A 6,838-nucleotide genomic window follows, 5' to 3' on the forward strand; every position below is an offset into this window, starting at 1 on the left:
CCGAGCCTGAGCTTCCCTGCAGCCCTGCCGAGCCTGAGCTTCCCTGCAGCCCTGCCGAGCCTGAGCTTCCCTGCAGCCCTGCCGAGCCTGAGCTTCCCTGCAGCCCTGCCGAGCCTGAGCTTCCCTGCAGCCCTGCCGAGCCTGAGCTTCCCTGCAGCCCTGCCGAGCCTGAGCTTCCCTGCAGCCCTGCCGAGCCTGAGCTTCCCTGCAGCCCTGCCGAGCCGGAGCTTCCCTGCAGCCCTGCCGAGCCGGAGCTTTCCTGCGCGCCTGCCGAGCCAGAGCCTTCTCCGCTGGTCCCGTCCAGTCCTCCCGAGCCTTCTCCGCTGGTCCTGTCCAGTCCTCCCGAGCCTTCTCTGCTGGTCCCGTCCAGTCCTCCCGAGCCTTCTCCGCTGGTCCCGTCCAGTCCTCCCGAGCCTTCTCCGCTGGTCCCGTCCAGTCCTCCCGTGCCTTCTCCGCTGGTCCCGTCCAGTCCTCCCGAGCCTTCTCCGCTGGTCCCGTCCAGTCCTCCCGTGCCTTCTCCGCTGGTCCCGTCCAGTTCCCCCAAGCCTGTCTCTGAACCCGTCACTCCCCCCAAGAAAATTTTGGGGGGGGGATATAAGCCACCCGAGGGACAGTATCCACCCTGGCCACCTGAAGTGGCCTCTCCACCCTGGCCACCTGAAGTGGCCTCTCCACCCTGGCCACCCGAGGGAAAGTCTCCACCCTGGCCACCCGAGGGAAAGTCTCCACCCTGGCCACCCGAGGGAAAGTCTCCACCCTGGCCACCCGAGGGAAAGTCTCCGCCCTGGCCTCCTGCACGTCCTGCTCCGCCCTGGCCTCCTGCACGTCCTGCTCCGCCCTGGCCTCCTGCACGTCCTGCTCCGCCATGGCCTCCTGCACGTCCTGCTCCGCCCTGGCCTCCTGCATATCCTGCTCCGCCCTGGAGGCTTCCTGCTCCGGGTAGGCCACTCCCTCGTCAGCCTCCAGGGCGCCCAACCCCCCACCCTTATTGATGTTACTCGGCGCGAGGACGCGCCTTGCAGGAGGGGGAGCTAATGTTACATGTATGTCCTGTGTTTCCCCCGTTCTTTGTGTATTTGGTTCAGTCCTGTTTCCAGTTTCCCGCTCCTCGTTAGTGTTTAGTTTATTTCACCTGTGTCTAGTTCATTTGCCCCAGCTGTGCCTTGTTTCCCTAATCTGTTCTCTGTGTATGTAAACCCTGTGTTCTCCCTCACTCCTTGTCGGTTCTCGTTCGTATGTACGTTTGTGTTTGGTGTGTAAAGTTACAGTGTTGTCCTGAGTTTGGAATTAAATCCTGTTTACTTCTATTCTTCGTCTCCTCGTGCTTCCTACCACCGTGTACCGTAACAGGTGCATCCCTATACTAGGAACTAAACCCATCTAGGGCATTTTAGGTAACAGTACTGGTCATCAGTTATTGATGCCCTCTTTGTGGGTGAGAATTTCAATAATGGTCACTCGATCACTTTTGTGGTTTCACCACTGGCTGGCAATTTATAATTCTATGAGAAATCCAATCATAAAAGATCAGTGAGATAAATTTTAACTACCTCTGAATCTGAAGAGAACTCATTTATGTCCAATAAGGACTAATCTGTATCTGAACAGGTCTGGTCTGTAAGCAGAAGGGCCTTGTGTGTCCACTGTCCACCTTTCCACCTTTAAAAAAAAAAATATATATATCATTTTAAATTGTTACAAATGTGATTTTCTTTATGTATGTCTGAAAAGTAGTTTGACACCCTCATGGACATTTTTGTCCTTTTCAGTTTTATTTTTTTGATCACTTTGCCTGTGTTAATGCTAACTGCATAAAATTTGGCACAGGTGTGTATTTTTATTGGAATTTTACTATTTCACCGCCATTTCCATTAAAGCATATTTGCACTAGGTACACAAAATACTCCCTCTCAGCGCCTTTTGGACAAATATGTCCCCATTGAAGCCCATTAAAACTGTAATTTTTAATCCCAGGGCCATTTAAAGCTGCTGTAGGTAACTTTTGTAAAAACATATTTTTTACATATTTGTTAAAACTGTCATTATGTCCTGACAGTAGAATATGAGACAGATAATCTGTGAAAAAATCAAGCTCCTCTGGCTCCTCCCAGTGGTCCTATTGCCATTTGCAGAAATACGCCGCTCCCTGTCAGAATCAACCAATCAGAGCCAGGAGGAATGTCTTAGCTGTGTCAATCACGCTCGTGTACGCGCTGATCACACCCCTCTCTTGCACAGCGCGTACCAGTCGTTCAAACTCAAGATTGCCGGTGTGCCGCAGCTGTGCTAATGGTGGAGAAACAACCTAAACTGCCAATTTCTCGAGTGACACCTGCTCATAAAACAAAGACGGGTAAAAGGAAAAAAACGATGACGATAAACAAGCGAAAAAGAAAGAATTAGACAGAGCCCATTGACTCGGTGTCAAAACTCTAGCCGCGTAACATGTAGATAAAATTCCACACACTGTGCAAACAACAATTGAAACCTGCTAATTCACTGGCTTGTCATGTTGCTGAAATAATGTTGTGGCGAGCAGGACGAGGGCGAGGGACGTGAGAGTGGTGCGAGGCCGGTGGCGTGAGTGATAATGAACGACACCTGTGAGACGCACCGGTCTCGCATCTCTCACGGAGGAGCGGAAGCATAAAAGGAGGAGCGACAACAGTGCAGATCGAGAGAGGAACAGGCCTGATTCTGTTTTGTGTGCCAGCAGTCGTCCGTGAGGGGCTGCTGGCTTATACTTTCATTTTGTATTTGTTTATTTATTATTAAACTTGTTGAACGTTCGCTGGTTCCCGCCTCCTTCTTCCCATAACAACTGAACCCCGTTACAAATGTACTAGCAAACCTTATCTAGCATTAGGCCTACATATCGCTAGAATAATTACTTGAATTATATTATATATGTTACGTTAGTTACCATTATATTATCTTACTAACTATTTATAACTTATAGAAAGGGTGCAACGTTATAAAGTTACATTACAAGCAGGGTTCTAAATTAACACCCGCCAACCCGCCAAATGAGGGTTAAAATTCATTTTGGCGGGTGTTAATAAAAACTTACTAGCCAGTTTGGCCGGTGATGCATAAGGCTCTGTTCTCGGTCATTTATCCCCCTGGCAGTACTTCCTACATGTCCCATGAACACTGTGCCGTAATGCTACGTGATGACGTTTCATACGCCCATTGGCTGCGCAGTTTGCAGTGAAACCAGCGCAAGAATTGATCATGGAAATTGGAAACGAACGGAGCGTAGCCTACGCGTCCGTCCACCAGAAAAAACAAGGAAGATGAAGAACGAGCCAGAGCAGGGAGCATAGACTGAAAGAGGAGGGAGCTAGTAAAGTAAAAAGTTAAGATTAAACTAAATGCGGCGGTGGTTGGGACAGACTGCTGGGTTTAAATTTAAATGTCGTTTAACGAGAGATAGGCTACGTTATTTTTTTAAGTTTAAGGTTTTTGTCATTATTTCTGAACAAGCGTATACATTAGGCAATTACACAACAAGCTTACTATATATCTTAAGGTTTTCTTTTAGTTGAAAACATTAAACAATATGTGTAAACAAAAAAATATGAACAACAAAAGCATTTAAGCTCAAGCTGCGCAAACGGGGAAAAAACGCAACAAAAAAAGAAAAAAAAAGAAAAGCAGACTGTGCAGTTATCGTACAGAACGTACATACTCGAGTCAGCATATGATTAACGTGTTTATATTGTTTCACGTTCATGTTGAGAAAAACAATAATATCCACATGCTCGAGTGAGAAAACGCGCTGCGCTGACACAGACGTTGCAGAGACACGTGAGTGTGTGCAAAGTGAAGTAACAGCATGCGTTTTTCTGTTCTTAAACCTGTCTCCCTCAACGAAACTTAAAGGAAGCATATGTCTCAAAATCATTTTGCTACCAAAAGATATCATCTCGGATCACGATTCCCTCGGGGTACAGCTGCTGACCTGCAGTCGTTAATGCAGTGATGGACAGCTGCTTCCTCCTCAGTCGACTGGTGTTTCTTTGGATTTCATGTGATTTCTAATTGTGGTGGTGATATTATGATAACTCAGTTTAATTAATAATTGATTAAACGTAATTCCATTTTGTAATAGGCTATCATTTTCATCTAAGTAATTCCAAACTTCGCGAGGCAGACAACAACATTATGTGATCAAATACAATCCAAACGCACCCAGTGCATTTAATTATAACTGCGAATAGTAGTTTCCATTCGAAAAACCATTCGAATAGTATTTTATTTTTTGAATAATAATTACAGATCGAAAATTCGAATATTCGTGCACATCCCTAATAGATAGATCCCAAGCTTGAAATGAAATGTTTGCACTTTCTGTGTTGTAGGCCTATTGTAGGCTACTTTATGTGTTTTTTCATGCCAATGTTAATAAAATGATCTAATGCATTCAGTGGCACTCATAATTTCTCTTATTTTCACCGGGAAAAATTTGGCTAGTGGAAATTCTAAATGGCTGGTAACTTTAGAAAGTTACCAGCCACATTGGCTGGTGATCAAAAAAGTTAATTTAGAACCCTGATTACAAGTATTACAAAATACGTAATGATTTGAGGACCAAGTTTGTAGTCAAAGTATGGGCAGGCCATAGTCAATGTAAAGCATATTGTTGATGTTTCGTCCCTACTAGTGAATGTGCCATAACTGTTTATCCGCCGTCATCAGTGGCCCTGTTTACTAGCCTGCGCGTTCACGGCAGGCTCTACTGTGGGGGAGGAGCTGTGGAGGAGGAGCTGTGGGGGAGGAGATGTGGAGGAGGACTGTGGAGGAGGAGCTGTGGAGGAGGACTGTGGAGGGAGGAGGTGTGGAGGGAGGAGCTGTGGGGGAGGAGATGTGGAGGGAGGAGCTGTGGAGGGAGGAGCTGTGGAGGAGGAGATGTGGAGGGACGAGCTGTGGGGGAGGAGCTGTGGAGGAGGACTGTGGAGGAGGAGCTGTGGAGGGAGGAGCTGTGGAGGAGGAGCTGTGGAGGGAGGAGCTGTGGGGGAGGAGCTGTGGGGGAGGATCTGTGGAGGAGGAGCTGTGAAGGGAGGAGATGTGGAGGGAGGAGCTGTGGAGGAGGAGCTGTGGAGGGAGGAGCTGTGGAGGAGGGGAGGGAGGAGCTGTGGAGGAGGAGCTGTGAAGGGAGGAGCTGTGGAGGAGGAGATGTGGAGGGAGGAGCTGTGGAGGAGGAGATGTGGAGGGAGGAGCTGTGAAGGTGGAGCTGTGGAGGGAGTAGCTGTGGATGGAAGAGCTGTGAGCTGTGGAGGGAGGAGCTGTGGGGGAGGAGCTGTGGAGGAGGACTGTGGAGGGAGGAGCTGTGGAGGAGGAGCTGTGGGGGAGGAGCTGTGGGGGAGGAGCTGTGAGCTGTGGAGGGAGGAGCTGTGGGGGAGGAGCTGTGGAGGAGGACTGTGGAGGGAGGAGCTGTGGAGGAGGAGCTGTGGGGGAGGAGCTGTGGAGGAGAAGCTGTGGAGGAGGACTGTGGAGGGAGGAGCTGTGGAGGAGGAGCTGTGGAAGAGTAGCTGTGGAGGAGGAGCTTTGGAGGGAGGAGCTGTGGAGGAGGAGCTGTGAAGGGAGGAGATGTGGAGGGAGGAGCTGTGGAGGGAGGAGCTGTGGAGGAGGAGCTGTGAAGGGAGGAGCTGTGGAGGGCGGAGCTGTGGAGGAGATGTGGAGGGAGGAGCTGTGGAGGAGGAGCTGTGGAGGGAGGAGCTGTGGAGGGAAGAGCTGTGAGCTGTGGAGGAGGAGATGTGGAGAGAGGAGCTGTGGAGGAGGAGGTGTGGAGGGAGGAGCTGTGGAGGGAGGAGCTGTGGAGGGAGGAGCTGTAGAGGGAGGAGCTGTGGAGGAGGAGCTGTGGAGGGAAGAGCTGTGGAGGGAGGAGCTGTGGAGGAGGAGCTGTGGAAGGAGGAGCTGTGGGGGAGGAGCTGTGGAGGAGGAGCTGTGGAGGGAGGAGCTGTGGAGGAGGAGCTGTGGAGGGAGGAGCTGTGGAGGGAAGAGCTGTGAGCTGTGGAGGGAGGAGCTGTGGGGGAGGAGCTGTGGAGGAGGAGCTGTGGAGGGAGGAGTTGTGGAGGGAGGAGCTGTGGAGGAGGAGCTGTGGAGGGAGGAGCTGTGGAGGGAAGAGCTGTGAGCTGTGGAGGGAGGAGCTGTGGAGGGAAGAGCTGTGGAGGAGGAGCTGTGGAGGGAAGAGCTGTGAGCTGTGGAGGGAGGAGCTGTGGAGGGAAGAGCTGTGAGCTGTGGAGGGAGGAGCTGTGGAGGAGGAGCTGTGGGGGAGGAGCTGTGGAGGGAGGAGCTGTGAGCTGTGGAGGGAGGAGCTGTGGAGGAGGAGCTGTAGCGCAGCAGAGAGCAAGGGGGTGGGACCTGTAAGTTGTGCTTGTTCAAATTTTCAGGCTAAGTCAATGTTTTCTCAAAACTCCCTACTGCAGCTTTGAAAAGAAATCACCTTAACCAATTTAATTTATGTTTTCCCCTCAGACAGTCAAAATCAATTGTTTTAAACCCACCATCAGTGTAATCCTTTACAGCCATGACCCTTTGGTGATATGCACTTTAATCAAATAAGATTTTGATTTTATTTATTGCCCTTATATTCTGTGGAGAAACTGAGATGGAATAAAATAAAAATAAGGATTCAGTTTTAGTTCATAAATTAAAATAGATCTAGATCTCTGCAACCACAAATTTAATTTTTAACTACAAATTCTTAATGGGTTTTAAATATTCAAGTTCTTTCCAATCATTTGTAATATGAATACTTGACTTTATTCATGATTGAGAATATCACACATGCTTTGTAGTTGGTATTATAATTGCAATCAATTTCACACTTTCT

The sequence above is a fragment of the Rhinichthys klamathensis genome, unplaced genomic scaffold, assembly GCF_029890125.1.
Source record: "Rhinichthys klamathensis goyatoka isolate OS25496 unplaced genomic scaffold, OSU_Roscu_1.1 h1tg000530l_1, whole genome shotgun sequence".
Lineage (NCBI taxonomy): Eukaryota > Metazoa > Chordata > Actinopteri > Cypriniformes > Leuciscidae > Rhinichthys > Rhinichthys klamathensis.